We start from the raw sequence: 16,549 nt of genomic DNA on the forward strand, positions 1-16,549 counted from the left end.
ATGAGAGCAAGAAAGATGAGGTAATATTGGGTTCACAAAGGAAACATTGAGAAAGCAGGAATTGCCACCCAGTAAATAGGAACATTCTACAAAACCGTGTGTGATTGGGTGGGCCAGTAAGGAGCAGGGTGGCACTCCATTAGGTGGCAGCGAGTTGCGTTTTTGAGTCCGGTACTTGACCTACACCACCCTTGTGGTAAAGGGGGGCCTCCTGGATTGTACCTGAACGAAGTGTTTTTTAGAGTTCTACTCTCCAAGCCTGCCTCAGACCAGGCATAACTTGAGAGCTTGGTTCAATAGGCTGTTGCCTGGAGTGGCCCACATGCTCACTACAACCTGATTGGTCTGGCCCTTGCAGAAGCAGTCTAGATTTTTCTTGAAGACTAAAACTTTGTTCTGGTAATATATATTAGACCTGCTGAGAGGAACAGCATTGAACAACTGTGAACTTCAGGTTTTCATACAGATTGTTCACTGGCTCTATTCTGCATTTCTTTCTATATCGTTCACTCCAGTATGTTATTTTTCTGTGTAAACTTGGGACCTGGCCCTCAGTATTATCCGTGTATATATTATTTGATGCCTCGCATCCCTTTTCTAGAGTACATTTTGAGAGCTTTAAGAAGATTCTGATAATTTAGGGTGCTTTATCAAGTCTGTGCATGCCATATATTTTCTCTGTATTCTCTCTTTATTTCAGCAATCTCTTGCTCTAAAGGGAAACGCAAGTACTGTAGGAGCAATGCTCAAGGCAGAACAGCATCACTAAGACAGTATGAGCATGGTGAATGTGATCCATGGATTTGAAGGTTATCATAATCCATCCTGTCATTTTTCTAGATGACATTATATTTTCTTGGTTTTGCTCCCAAAACATAAAGTTGCAGACATCATTATTCCTGGAGTGTTTACAGGTTGCATTCCTACTATGGGCAGATTTATTGTGTTTAGTACTCTATATTTTGTTTAAGGTCTTCATTTTTACCTTACCTTAGTACTTGTACTGTTAGACATGTTATTTACTGCTGCCCAGTCAAAAACTTTATTAATATCAGCTTGTAGTTGTCAATGTCTAGTACAAAGGTAATTTTCATGCAAATTTTTTTGTGATCTTTTGCAGAAGGCACAAAGCTGTGACTTGTGTTTGTTGATATCTGGTATGAGAATAAGGAACATCGGTGTTGCAAGGACTGTTTCCTGAGGTACAGGGCTTTTAACTGTGTTAGGACTATATTTTTCGTTGACTATTACTTTTTGCATTCGGTTTGAAAATTTAATGTCCGTCGTCCCTCTTTACCTGTTATCCCTACTGATCTCATTTTGTGGACTATCACTCCATGGTCGCATTTATCAAATGCCTTTGTTATGTCCGTGATACCACATCTGCATTCTGTTTTTCTTCTAATGCCTCAGTGGTCATATTGGTCAAGAAGCTGCAAGAGTTATCTTCTTTCTCTAAATCCATGTTGACCTGGGTTGTGGAGGTAATTGGTCACCATAAAACTGGAGATCTGACTTCTGATCATTCTTTCATTAGTGCAACTGGTCTATAGGCAATGTTTTGCTCCCTCCCTCTCGTAGGGAAGCTATATCTACCGATTTTAAGTGCTTCTGATAACTCTCCCAGTGTCCAAGTGTTTTCTCCACAATATACAGTGTTTCTGCTGATGGCGCACTGCCTTTCTCTTTCAAAATCTGCAGAGATAGTGCTATCGGTTATATTTTCAGTTATTTGGATGTCATGCGTAAAGGAGCTTGCGTATGACTCACTGGAGCTGGTGAGGGTTGTCTTGGTCCCCTCTCCAACAGGCGATCCTCTCCACGGGGTCGCCTGTGAGGCGCTGCCTTTAGAGATTGATTAGGTGTCCTGGGTGGGGCAAGAGGGAGGAAGGGGTCTTCAGACCGGGAAGAAGAATATAGATGCAGTAACTTGCTTGTTAAAAAGGTGGGCACTGCTAGGATCGACGCACCCTTCCTGCACTGGCCAGCGCTCGGCCTCCTATGCTGCCCTGATGGGTGGATCCTTTGACTCTGTAACCCAAACTTGAAAAAATTATAAAATAAACTAGTCTTTTTCTTAACACTGGCTCATGAGGTGGGCGACCAGGCCTTTAACTCCCATCTGGATTGACTCGAGTGTAGTTGTTGTCCCTTCTCGGGGAGCACCCGCCTGCCTAGCTTTGTTCTGCATTGGCAAGACCCTGCTTTAGGTCACCAAGAATGACCATAAATTGATGCTGGCAAGGTACCCATTCGAATACCTGATGTTGTAGTTCATAGCTGTTGCCATGCTAAAAATTAATCATGGTGCGGCCAGCAAATCTGTCTGGGGGAAAGTTTCCAAACTTGGTGGTGTAGACTCATTTGAATTTTTTTTTTTTTTTTTTTTTTTTTTTTTTTTTTTTTCTTTAGACACTTTCTCATGTCTTCAGGTACAAGATTATATTAAATCTCCCAGACTTCAGACCTTATTTGGGCATGATCCATTTTTTGGGGATTCTGGGACCTTAGAGCCCACTCCTTGCAGTGGCCTTGCAGCGTATTTCATGTATAGCCTACCGGCTATGTTCCTCGTGGTGTGGAACGAGGGCAGTACATGTGAAATGGCTTTTCGTCTGTGAACGTCGCATGGGACAGTCTGGACAGGCAGGTATTTCTCATTTGTTTTTCAATCCGTTTACATTGTCCCTGATTAGTTTTGTGAAGCACGATGCCAGCTTCAGTATTGTTGTTGGCGAGCTTACTCTGTGCCAGTGAAACCCTTCTAGTCTTGCCTTTTGTTTCCTTCACTTCCACGGCTGTTTTCTGGAAGTAACTGTTGAAAGTCTCTTGCTCAAGTGATTTATACACTCCGCTTTTTCCAACTTATAATTCAATAATTCATTGTCAGGGAACAGGAGGCCAGAGTGTATTCACATGTTAGGTTTATATCGAGGTCCCCCCCCAGGTCGAATTACTGACCCGAGGATGCAACCAGCCGCTCCAAGCAACAGCCTGTTGGATAGAATTCTTGGCGAATATTGGTGCCTATGATATCGCTCCCTTTATGAGTTTTTGTTCTCGCATAGACATCCTTGGTGATATTTGTGGCCTTTTGAATATCCAGAACATTTGATGGTGGACAGCCATCCCAGCTTGGCCTCTTGATAATTACTTTACACCCCCATGATAACTTACGTTATTAAAACTTGACAAATGTTAATCTTGTTTGATAAGCTGTTGTGTCTGGGTACAAATGACAGGCTGAACAACCCAGCAGGTTTTATTCCTATTGGGCAAGGGGGTATACTATAGTGACTAAATATTTTTATCTCAACCATCTGGATTCTACACGTCCTGATGATTTCTCCCTCCATAAACACCTTGTTGATTCGGTGGATGCCTCTTGTTACTTTTAACTCCACCCGTTTTGTTACGTGTCGCTGCTGCTGCTACTCTGAAAGCAGCTGTCCCGCTTAGCCCCATTGGACAATGCGACCCCACCCCTGTTAGGGATTTCCAAAAATTATCTAGTTAGATGGCAGTATTGGCACTGTTCTGCACCATGATGTGACAGGTGTTAGGGACCTGAAAGACTGCCACGAGGATATTAAACATATCTTTGAGGCCCAAGGCCATTCTGTCCTCCAGGTTGATAACTTCACTCGATCCTCTCGTGGTCATCGTCACCAGCTTCTTGAGTTGTGAAGATCACTGTTGATAGTAGGACCCTTCCGCCTTCTATAATTCTTGCTAGTGCCAGATGCTGCTCCGTTCAGGAGTACATTCCCTCTCCTAGACTTTGCAATAAGTGCTGGAAATTTGGGCATGGTGCCCACAAATGCACAAGTGCAATGTGTCTATGCCCTATGTGTGGGGACGACTCTTCCCAGACTTATTGTCCCAGTTACGTCCACCCTACCTTTACCCGCGCGTGTGTACACTACAAATTTGAGGAAACCATCTTTTAAGTTGAAGCACCGAGCTCGTTTGTCTTTTTCCCGAGGCAAGACGCCAAGTCCACTAGCTCTTCCCTCTCTAATATATCTTACGCTCATGTGTTGCGTTCCATCGGAATACCTTCCGTCCTTTCTCGGTCTTAAACAGTTTTCAGGCCTTGGACCCGGACACGCTCACAGACCCTGCTCCTTTGCGTTCTGAACCACGAGGTCATCGTCCTGGTTCTCCATCTGGTGTTCTTCCTTTCCAGTCTGCCGTCTTTCCCCCACCCCCACGTTTCTTGGCCCTCCACGCCACCTGTCAATTATCCTCCCAGCACTCTTATTTTATTTTATTTTATTTATGCATATACAAGAATGTACATAAGGAATGTGAGGATACAAATATGGTAATTGCAGTCTTGTAAAGCCACTAGCACGCGCAGCGTTTCGGGCAGGTCCTTAATCTAAGAAAATTTTAAGGAGGTAAATACTTGCAAAATTATAGTCAAAAAATGATAACAGATTACATGAAATGAAAAAAAAGATGAGAGAAAATTGTAGGTACAGTATATTAAAGCACATAGGTAGCTAAGATTGATTGCAATGACAGCTTGAATGGTAGTTGACAAAAAAATTGGTAGGCATAATACAGCAGAAACAATATAAGATTGGTTGCAATGACAGCTTGAATGGTAGTTGACAAAAATTGGTAGTCACAATACAGCATATGGCTAGCACATAAAAGAAGACAGCAATGAACACAATGATAAGGTTGTTTGAAATTACATAAAAATTAGGAGATTGGGTAACACTAGGTACAGAGCAAATTTAAAGCTCAGTGTAGGAAACTAAGAAGATGAAGTTAGGTACTTTTTGGTTTTGCTTTTAAATAAGGCAAAAGTTTTACAGTTTTTCAATTCACTAGGGAGTGAGTTCCATAAACTAGGTCCCTTAATTTGCATAGAGTGTTTACACAGATTAAGTTTGACCCTGGGGATATCAGAGATATTTATTTCTGGTGTGGTGATAATGGGTCCTATTACATCTGTCCAGGGAGAGTTTCAGAGCATGGTTTGCATTTAAGAACAGGGTTTTGTAAATGTAGTTGACACAAGAGAATGTGTGGAGGGAGTTAATATTTAGCAAGTTTAGGGATTTAAACAAGGGAGCTGAGTGTTGTCTGAAAGCTGAGTTAGTTATCATTCTGATAGCAGATTTTTGCTGTGTGATGATGGGCTTAAGGTGGTTTGCAGTGGTAGACCCCCATGCACAGATACCATAATTAAGATAGGGGTAAATTAGTGCATAATATAGTGAGAGGAGAGCAGAGTTAGGAACATAATATCTGATTTTGGATTTTCTTCATGTCGGCAGTTCCTGTTCTCCTTTTCCTGTGGAGACTATGGAGACTGTTGCCCAGTACGTTGCTGCTGGCACACTTGACTCTCGAGTCAGAAACGTAAGCCTGGCTTCTCTCTTTCCTCCACCTCGGCAAGCAAAAAGGCTTTGCTTTCTTCCTCCAACTCCGGCTCTATTGCTGCAGTCCCTCCCATTTTGGTGGTTGCTCCCCCCCCCCCATCCTCGACTAAAGTCCATTACGTCCAGCGGTCGGTCCCATAGACGCATTCATCGATTTTAACATGCTGTTCATTCAAAACGGAAATTTTCTCAAGTAATTATCAAAAGGCACCAAACCGGGAAGGCTATGTAGCATCTTGAGGTTATCTCGAGATGATTTCGGGGCTTTAGTGTCCCCGCGGCCCGGTCCTCGACCAGGCCTCCACCCCCAAGAAGCAAAAGGGGGGGGGGGGTAACCACGGAAGTAACCAGGACGAGCACCAAGCATCGGCTTCTGGACACAGACACAAAGGGGCGAAAACTGCGAAATCAGAAGTTGGAGTTCATGGAAATTGGCGTAATATCCGCAAATATTACATTGAAGAATAGACATTGACAATAAGAGAAAGGATAGCAACAGAGGACAATGAAGAAACAAAAGGTAAAAGGGAACACAGCACGTTAAAGTAGCGCAGGATCAGGATCATCGAAGTCATGGTTAGGGGGCATGGGTAAACTGAGTAAGGATGGCGGGAAGGGAGCGGGAGGACCGACCAGAGGTGAACAAGCAGGGGGTTCGGAGGAGGAGGGGGGGGGGGACAATTGAGGGTCAATGACAGCAGTACGAGGGGCAGAAACCAGGGAGTGCACCTCAGCAAGGGCAGCAACCGAGAGGGAAGTGGGGGCCTAAGAAACCTTCATAGCAGGAACGGGACGTAACCACCGAAACGGGAGGGGATGGAGCGAAAGTGTCAGAGGTAGGGGGGCGAGGAAGAAAGCGAAGCCGTCTTACCTGCCGGGGAGGAGGAAGGAGAGGAGCCAGGCTTTCGCTTCTGACTGACAAGCATCCCAACAACAATGTACTGGGCAACAGACTCAAGCATCTCAACAGGAGAAGCAGAACGAGAGCAAATAACACGATGGCCGCTGGGAGAGCAATGGACATCAACCCGCACTGACAGGTGGCGTGGCAACATGCGAGCATGAGAGACACCAGCGAAAGAGGGGAGACGGCGAACTTGGCACCTCGCCTCAGGAAAAGACAAACGTTCCCGGTGCTTCAAGGTGAGGATGGCTGCCTCAAGTTTGTAATGTACACACGCGTGGGAGAAGGTAGGGTGGGCCTCGCCGCAACTGAGGCAGTGAGGCAGGGAAGAAGTGCACTCCGACTTAGTGGCCTTCGTCCCCACACATGGGAACAGAGAGAAACAGTACTGGAGCACCGGAGGGCACCATGCCCAAACCTCCAGCACTTATTACAGAGCCGAGGAGAGGGAATGTACTCCTGGACGGAGCACCTGGCACCAGCAAGAATGACAGAGGGTGAAAGGGTTCTACCGTCAAAGGTAATCTTCACAACCCGAAGGGGCTGACGGTGACGACCACGAGGGGGACAAGTAAACGTGTCTACCTGGAGGACAGAATGGCCCTGGGCTTCGAGGATATGGCGAATATCTTCTTGGCAATCCTGTAGTCCTAACACTGGTTGCAACATGGGGTGGAAGGAGAATAGTGCCAACACTGGCATTCAACCGAGCGTTCTTGGAGACCCGAACAGGGGTCTCACCAAGGCAGGATAAGGCGGCAAAAGCAGGTGGCTGCATCCTGAGGAACAACAGCAACGACACGTGTACCAAGACGGAAGGGATTGAAAGTAACAGAGGCATCTACAGAATCAACAAGGTGCCTATGGAGTTAGAAATCATCAGGAGGTGTAGAATCCAAAGGGAGGATATCAAAGTATTTGGCCCACAAAGTAGGACCAAACAAGGCCTGGTACACATCACTACGGGAAGGGATCAAGCGAGTGCGGCCGGGGCGGGGCCGGCATTGAGAAACCCCAGAGAGGGGTTAAAAGGCGCAGTAGTGAGAGACTGAGCCGTGCCAGGGGACGAGGTGGTCACTACTGGGGGCTTGTGGCTCGACCCATCCACAGAGAGAGGGGAGCTGAGGGGAGTAGTCAGGAGGGTCAAAGGAGGAGCAAGGTCGGGGCCCAAGGCAGCGGGGGCTACAGAGCAGTCTTTCAGTCTTTCATGGAGTTAGAAATCATCAGGAGGTGTAGAATCCAAAGGGAGGATATCAAAGTATTTGGCCCACAAAGTAGGACCAAACAAGGCCTGGTACACATCACTACGGGAAGGGATCAAGCGAGTGCGGCCGGGGCGGGGCCGGCATTGAGAAACCCCAGAGAGGGGTTAAAAGGCGCAGTAGTGAGAGACTGAGCCGTGCCAGGGGACGAGGTGGTCACTACTGGGGGCTTGTGGCTCGACCCATCCACAGAGAGAGGGGAGCTGAGGGGAGTAGTCAGGATTCAGATTCAGATTCAGATGTTTATTCAGGTAAGGTATATACATACAAGTGATGTTACATTAATGGATTGATATATAGATAGAGCTAGTACATACAATGCCTAAAGCCACTATTACGCAATGCGTTTCGGGCAAGAAAAACATTAATATCTAGAACTTAATACTAATTGAGCATAAAGAATAAAAGAAGTTGAGAACAAATACAAATAAAGATAAAAAAAAAAAGGGGGAACATGACTGAAAAAGCAGCACAAATACAATAGGTTGACAAACAGTGTTGATTAAAAAAAAAGAAAAAAAAAAGAAAATAAACAGACATGGGTTGACAATAGAGGAGTGAGGTAGATTACAGGGAATTTATTAGGTAGTGTTTAGTTTTTATCTTAAACTGGTTGAGAGAGGTACAGTCTTTAACATGGTTGGGAAGGTCATTCCACATTCTGGGCCCCTTGATTTGCAGAGCATTTCTAGTTTGATTAAGACGTACTCTAGGAATATCAAAACTGTATTTATTTCTGGTGTGGTGCTCATGGGTTCTGTTACAACCTTCTATGAAGCTTTTAAGATCAGGATTGGCATTATAGTTTAGCGTTTTATATATGTATAATACACATGAGAGAATGTGCAGTGACTTAATATCTAACATATTAAGAGATTTGAGTAGGGGTACCGAGTGATGTCTGGGGCCAGAGTTGGATATTGTTCTAATAGCGGCTTTGTGTTGGGTAATTAGAGGACGTAAGTGATTTTGGGTAGTAGAACCCCAAGCACAAATACCATAGTTGAGATAAGGATAGATAAGGGAGTAATAGAGAGTCACCAGAGCAGGGCGTGGTACATAATATCTGATCTTAGAAAGAATGCCCACAGTTTTTGAAACTTTTTTTGATATATTTAGAATGTGTCCCTGGAAATTCAGTTTGTGGTCAATGAGAATGCCAAGGAATTTGCCATCTAATTTGTTACAAATTTGGGTATTGTTTATTTTGAGATTTATAAGACTAGAGGATTTATTGCCAAACAGAATATAGAAGGTTTTGTCAATGTTAAGGGTGAGTTTGTTGGCAGTTAGCCAAAGATGGACTTTATTTAGCTCAGTATTTACTGTGGCATTTAGAGCAAGAGGGTCAGGACTGGAGTAAATGAAGGTTGTGTCGTCAGCAAATAGAATTGGTTTGAGGTGTTGGGAGGCATTTGGAAGGTCATTAATGTAGATGAGAAAGAGGAGAGGGCCAAGTATGCTGCCCTGAGGAACACCAATGTTGATGGGTAGTGTGGGAGAAATTGTATTATTCACAGAAACATATTGGAGCCTGTCAGTAAGGTAGGACTCGAGGTATTGTAGGGAGTGTCCTCTGACTCCATAATGATGTAATTTAAGAAGAAGGTTTTGGTGGTTGACAGTATCAAAAGCTTTACGCAGGTCCACAAATAACCCAACAGGGAGCTCCTTTTTATCAAGAGCTGTATGAATCGAGTTAAGCATACTAATAAGTGCATCGTTAGTGCTTTTTTTGGGTCTGAAGCCATATTGGCAAGGGCTAAGTATATTGAGTTTGGCTAGATATGAGTAAAGCTGCTTGTATATAAGTTTTTCAAAAATTTTTGACAAGTTTGGCAGGATTGATATAGGTCTGTAGTTGTTAACATCTGTGGGGTCACCACATTTGTGGACAGGCGTTACTCTCGCTTTTTTTAGAATATCTGGAAAGGTTTGGAGTTCAAGTGACTTGTTGAAGAGCAAAGCAATAGCAGGGGCTAAAGATCTGGAGGCTTTTTTGTAAATTAAAGTTGGTATCTCCTCAAGGGCACCAGACTTGGTTTTAAGGGAAAGGATTATCTCATTGACGTCAGTGGAGTTAATAGGCTTTAGGTACAGAGACTGTGGATAGTTACCTGTAAGATAGTCCTTAATGTCAGTACTGGAAGATGGAATATCATTTGCAAGGGATGAACCAATGGAAGAGAAGAACCTATTGAACTCAATAGCAGAATCAGAGGCTGAAAGCTGACCATCGTTATTAGACAGGAGAGTCGGTTTGTTATTTAAAGATTTCTTTGATCCCAATATTTGTGAAATTGTGCTCCAAGTTTGTTTAATGTTGCTCTTTATTTGAGTAAATTTATCTTCGTAGTAATTAGTTTTGGCTCGTCTAATTATCTTAGTTAGCAATAATGAGTAATTCTTTGAGAATTCTTTGGAGACAATTCCTAACCTATACTTCTTCTCAAGGTCGTGTTTTTTGTTAATGGATTTCAGTATTCCCTTTGTAAGCCAAGGATTGTTAAGCCTTTTGCTTGTGACTTGTTTTGTAAGCCTAGGACAGTGGGTGTTATAAAGGCTAAGAGTTGTTTGTAGAAAAGATTGTACTGCTAGGTTGATGTCCCCTATGTTACCTAATTCGGACTCCCAGTTGACATTATCAGCAGCAGTTATAAAATTGTTTATAGCAGTTTCATTGTGCAGCCTAAAGCTTAACTCCCTTGTTTCTAGAGGTGGTTTGCTAATGTTAGTTAAGAGAAATGTGGGGTAGTGGTCTGTAGTGCTATCGGTGATTATACCTGAAGTAAGCGGAGAGGTTATGTTGGTCCAGATGTGATCTAGAGTCGTGGCAGTGCTATCAGTGATTCTAGTAGGTCTAGTGATTAAGGGTATGAGGAGGCAGGAATTCATACAGTTGAGGAAGCTAACAGCAGTAGGGTGTTCTGGCTCGCAGAGGTCAATATTAAAGTCCCCTGCGATAATTAGGTGGTTTTTGTTCAGTCTGTTATCAAGTATTAGATTTCTAAGGTTTGAGTTGAATACAGACACATCAGTGTTGGGAATTCTATAGACTGCACCCACAGACAGGACAGACTCGGCACCCTTGACTCTGAAGCTGGCGAAGATATACTCCCCATAGCAGTCTCTAGTTCTAATTTCTTTTAAGCATGTTAGTTCTTGGTGGTAGTAAAGAGCAGTGCCACCACCTCTCTGAAGTTGACGACAGTTGTGAATTGCTGAGTAGTTAGGCATGTTAAAGAGTTGAGTAGTATCCTCTTTCAACCATGTTTCAGTAAGTATAATAAAAGAGAATTTGTTGCCAATAGTTTCAATCAAGGCACTAACATCATCGAAGTGTTTACCTAGGGATCTAACGTTCAAATTGATTACAGAGATATTGTGATTATGAGTTAATACATTGTTTACATCATGTGCTGCAAAATATCTGCAATTTAGATCATTAAAGTGATTATTGTCATAGATAGTGGATAAGAGGTTAAGTTCTGGGTCTATACTTGACTGCATAAAAGAAGCTGATTGTAGAATCAGAAATAAGTAGAAAAAAGCTATAGAATAGGGAAAAATATATACACAATACTGTACAAAACAAACACAAAAGGGGCTTACAGGGGTACAATGGAGTAAGGGAGTATGGCTAGGCTAGGCAACCTAGGCAATTAATGAGATTAAAGAAAAAACATGTAAACATGGACGGGTCAAAGAGGAGGGTCAAAGGAGGAGCAAGGTCGGGGCCCAAGGCAGCGGGGGCTACAGAGCAGTCTTTCAACATGGTCCGAGTCTAGTGCTTGGTCGCCCACCCCACGAGCCTGACCTACCTCCAGTATAAGAGGAACAGAATTAGACATACAACGAGAGGTCAGACTTTCATTCACAAATGTGCCCCAACACCCACCACAGAGCCACAATTAGAGGCAGGATACCCAACAAGAGGCATGTTGCCGATCTAGCTGGGGTTCCCCCCCCCCCAAGGGGGTGCGTCGTGAGTATATGCCCCACAAATGCCACCTTAAGACCCGTCAGTCCATCGAGATCTGGTTCAGTGACGAAAGGAAGATCGACAACAAAAGGGTCCCCTCGCTCTCGACCTTGGGTACTACAGTTCTATGGGTGCAAGAGTACTACTCCTCAAACACCCGGGCTTCAAAACAAAAGGCCGAAAGAATAATCAAAACCGGCAAAAGGTCGGCAGGAAATGACAATTAGAAAGAAGGGGGGAGGGGAGAAAAACGAAACATAAGGGAGGGGAGAACAACGAAACATAAGTGAAAAGTCGTCCAGCAGAATTCGTGAGGACAGCAGCAGGAGCATAAGGCCATAAAAGGTCAGATGACGGTCCCACGGAGCATTACATTCCGGCAGCCGCCCACCCAGCCCCCTCACACGGCAACAAAGGGCTGGACAGGGAAAGGGGGGGAGGGAGGAATTTTCTCAAATATACGTTAATGTTATAATATATTAGCATATTGGCATAGGGTAGGTTAGATGTTTAGGTTCTGTTGGCGATTATTTGTAGTACGTGGGTGAAGCATTTACAACGTTGTAGTTCGAACAAAATTCGTCAATGAAGCAATTGTTTCGGAAGTCTCCAGACTTCTTCCAGTCTCCGTGGTGTAGTAGTAAGACACTCGCCTGGCGTTCCGCGATCGCTTCGTCATGGGTTCATATCCTGGCCGGGGAGGATTTACTGGGCACAAATCCTTAATTGTAGCCTCTGTTTAGCTCAACAGTAAAATGGGTACATGGTTGTAAAAACGATTTTTCGTAGGGGGTCGTATTCCAGGGACCTGCCCGAAACGCGCTACACGTACTAGTGGCTGTACAAGAATGTAACAACTCTTGTATATATCTTAAAAAAAAAAAAAAAAAAAAAAAAGTTCGAACGAAATCAGTTGCGAGTTGTGTGTAAACTGTTTTTCATCCATAAACAGGAGGTTTGGCAGGTGCATGGAATCACTTTTGGGTCTTTGTTTGGGGGACTGGCTGCGTCCTGGTTATGGAGGTTCATTTAACTCTCGCCTCTCGGTTGCTGCCCTTGCTGAGGTGCGCTCCTTTGTTTCTACCCTCCCCACTGATTCCCTTGACTGCCCCTCTCCATTACCTCCTCCAGCTTCAGACCCAGTCTGTCCTCCCACTCCCTTGACTCCATCACCATTACTAAATTTACCCATGGCTCCCTAAAAAAAAAATCTGAAAATATTGACACATTTGTATAAGTAATTATGATAAGAAGGCATCAAGCCGGGAAGGCTATGCAGCACCATCAAATGTGCGGAATAATCAGAGGGCGCTAAATATCCCTAAGGATGCTACTACGAGAACAAATAATTATCAAAAGGCACCAAGCCGTGAAGGCTACGTAGCACCATCAAATGAGAACAAAACGTACAAGGCGAACGATATCAAAAGTATCAGATTCACCAAGAATTCTATCGAGGGAAAAGTGACCGCGAGGAAATGTCGGAAAGCAAGACACACGCTAGGCGGTTTCCCATCGCCGGTTACGGTGGTAGGAGGAAGGCCACTGGGACACATTACCTTTAAGAGAACGCAGTTTGTTACCAGTACCAGAAGACCAACAACTCTGCCAACGGGCAAGGATGGAGGAATGAATAACTGGGTAAAAGTCGGAATAAGGAACACCTTTACAGGAGATGGGACAAGTGCAGATAGCTTCCTTAGCGGCAGTGTCCGCACGCTCATTTAAAGAGACCAATATGGCTGGGAACCCAGCAAAACTCGACTGTCTTAAATCTACTCGAGATAAGAAACAGCCAATGTTGAATCTCGACAGCCACCGGATGGACTGGATGAAAGGACTCCAGAGCCATGAAGGCACTGCGAGAGTCAACTACAACCACGATGGAGGATTGACAACGAGAAAGCAAGAGACGAAGAGCATAGAGAATAGCATAAGTAAGTAATTATCAAAAGAAGGCACCAAACCGGGAAGGCTATGTAGCACCATCAAATGTGCGGAATAATCAGAGGGCGCTAAATATCACCAAGGATGCCAATACGAGAACAAAAACGCATAAGGCGAACGATATCAAAAGTATTCGAGTCACCAAGAATTCTATTGAGGGACAGGTGACCGCGAGGGGCGGTTGAAAAGCAAGACACACGCTCGTCCGGGAAGTCAGGACATTCAAGAAGGATATGCACGACCGTAAGAGGGACAATGCAATTAGGACAATAAGGAGCAGGGCGGCGCTCCATCAAGTGACCATGGGTTAAGCGAGTATGGCCAATACGCAACCTCGCCAGAGCAGTTTCCCATCGCTGGTTACGGTGGTAGGAGGACGGCCACGAGGACACACAACATTTAAGAGTACGTAGTCTGTTACCAGTAACAGATGACCAAGAAGCCTGCCAACGGGTAAGGATGGAGGAATGGATAACCGGGTAAAAGTCGGAATATGGAATACCTTTACGAGAGATGGGACAAGAGCGGACAGCTTCCTTGGCGGCAGCATCACGCACGCTCATTCACAAAACACCAATATGGCTGGGAACCCAACAAAAAACAACCGACTTAAATTTACTGTGAACAAGAAACAGCCAATGCTGGATCTCGACAACTACTGGATGAACCGGATTAAAGGACCCGAGAGCCATGAGGGCACTACGAGAGTCAACAACAACTACAAAGGAAGACTGACAACGAGAAAGCAGGAGACGAAGAGCATAGAGAATAGCATAAAGTTTTGCCGTGAAGATGCTAGTCTCTGGAGGCAGGCGACACATATAGGTGTGGTCAGGAAAAACAACAGAGTAGCCAACACCGTCTGCAGACTTAGACCCATCGGTGAAGACAGAAACGGAGTGGGAGTGAGAAGAAAAGTGCTCAAGGAAAAGGCGTTTTAGAACCGTAGGAGGGGTAAAAGCTTTAGTGATGCGGGTCAAGGATGTACAAAACTGCGGAAGGGAGACTCTCCACGAAGGCAAAGTAGGAACAACACGAGGAGAAATATTAGAAATACGAACGGAAAGAGAATCCTGTAAGCGAGATAGCCAGACAGAAAGAGGGAGGTGGTGAAGAGGAACAGGAACTGGGTGAAGAAGAGGAACAGGAACTGCAGGAGGGGTAAATGTTAAAGCATGACAGAAGCGAGAGGAAGGATGTTGCTAGAACCGCGCAAGATAGCGAAGACAGTAGCGATCACGGCGGTCCTGCAGAGACAGGAAGCCAGTGTCAACATACAAGCTGAGGACGGGAGTCGAACGAAAGGCACCAGAACTGAGGCGCAACCCAGTATGGTGCAAAGCATCAAGACAGTGAAGAGTAGAAGGAGAAGCAGACGAGTAAGCAGGGCAACCATAATCAAGCTTAGACAGGACGAGAGAGGAATGTTAAGCAAGGAGAGTGCGCCTATCTGCTCCCCAAGAAGTATAGGACAATACCCGAAGGAGAGTAAGGGCCTTAGAACACTCAACACGGAGGTAAGAGATATGTATGGGGAGACCAAGACAAACGAGTTTCAAAAAATAACCCCAAAAGCTTTGTGGAATCTTTGTACTCAAGGGGATGACCATAAAGTGGCAACGAGGGACGAAGAACAATCCGTTTCCGAGTAAAAGTCATGGCACAAGTCTTAGTAGTAGAGAACTTGAAGCCATGATCGGTGGCCCAAGACGACACGGCATCAATCGCAAGTTGAAACCGGCGTTGAAGGAGAGGCGAATCATCACCCTGACAGCAAAGTAAGTAATTATCAATAGAAGGCACCAAACCGGGAAGGCTATGTAGCACCATCAAATGTGCGGGATAATCAGAGGGCGCTAAATATCACCAAGGATGCCAATACGAGAACAGAAACGCATAAGGCGAACGATATCAAAAGTATCCGAGTCGCCAAGAATTCTATCGAGGGACAAGCGACCGCGAGGGACGGTCGGAAAACAAGACACACGCTCGTCCTGGAAGTCACGACATTCAACAAGGATATGCACGACCGTAAGAGGGACAATGCAATGTGGACAATAAGGAGCAGGGCGGCGCTCCATTAAGTGACTGAATGGCCAATACGTAACCTAGCCAGAGCCGTTTCCCACCGCCGGTTCCGGTGGCAGGAGGAAGGCCACTGGGACACACGACTCTTAAGAGTATGCAGTTTGTTACCAATAACAGAAGACCAACAACTCTGCCAGCGGGCAACGATGGAGGCATGAATAACTGGGTAAAAGTCGGAATAAGGAATACTTTTACGAGAGATGGGACAAGCGCGGATAGCTTCCTTAGCGGCAGCATCCGCACGCTCATTTAAAGAGACACCAACATTGCTGGGAACCCAGCAAAATGCAACTGACTTAAATTTACTGGAGATAAGAAATAGCCAATGTTGACTCTCGACCACCACCGGGTGGACTGGATTAAAGGACCCTAACGCCATGAGGGCAATACAAGAGTCAACTACCACCACAAAAGAAGATTGACAATGGGAAAGTAGGAGACGAAGAACATGGAGAACAGCATAAAGTTCTGCTGTGAAGATGCTAGCCTCCGGAGGAAGGCGACACATATAAGTGTGGTCAGGAAAAACAACAGAGTAGCCCACACCGGTGGGCTACTGCTACGTCAGTGCTACGGGCTAGTGGCACTGGGCTAGTGCTACGTCAGCAGACTTAGACCCATCGGTGAAGATGGGAACGGAGTGGGAGTGATAACAAAAGTGCTCAAGGAAGAGGCATTTCAGAACTGTAGGAGGGGTAAAAGCTTTAGTGATGTGCCGGGTCAGAGAAGTACAAAATTTGGAAAGGGGGACCCTCCACAGGGGCAAGGATGGAACAATACGAGGAGAAACATTGGTAATATGAGCTGAAAGAGAATCCTGTAAGCGAGACAAATGGACAGAAAGAGGAAGGAAGTGAAGAGGAACAGGAACTACAGGAGGGGTAAAAGTCAAAGCACGATAGAGGTGAGAGTGAGGATGCTGTAAGGATCGCGCAAGATAGCGAAGACTGCAGTGATCACGGCGATC

The sequence above is a fragment of the Procambarus clarkii genome, chromosome 40 (assembly GCF_040958095.1).
Source record: "Procambarus clarkii isolate CNS0578487 chromosome 40, FALCON_Pclarkii_2.0, whole genome shotgun sequence".
Classification (NCBI taxonomy): domain Eukaryota; kingdom Metazoa; phylum Arthropoda; class Malacostraca; order Decapoda; family Cambaridae; genus Procambarus; species Procambarus clarkii.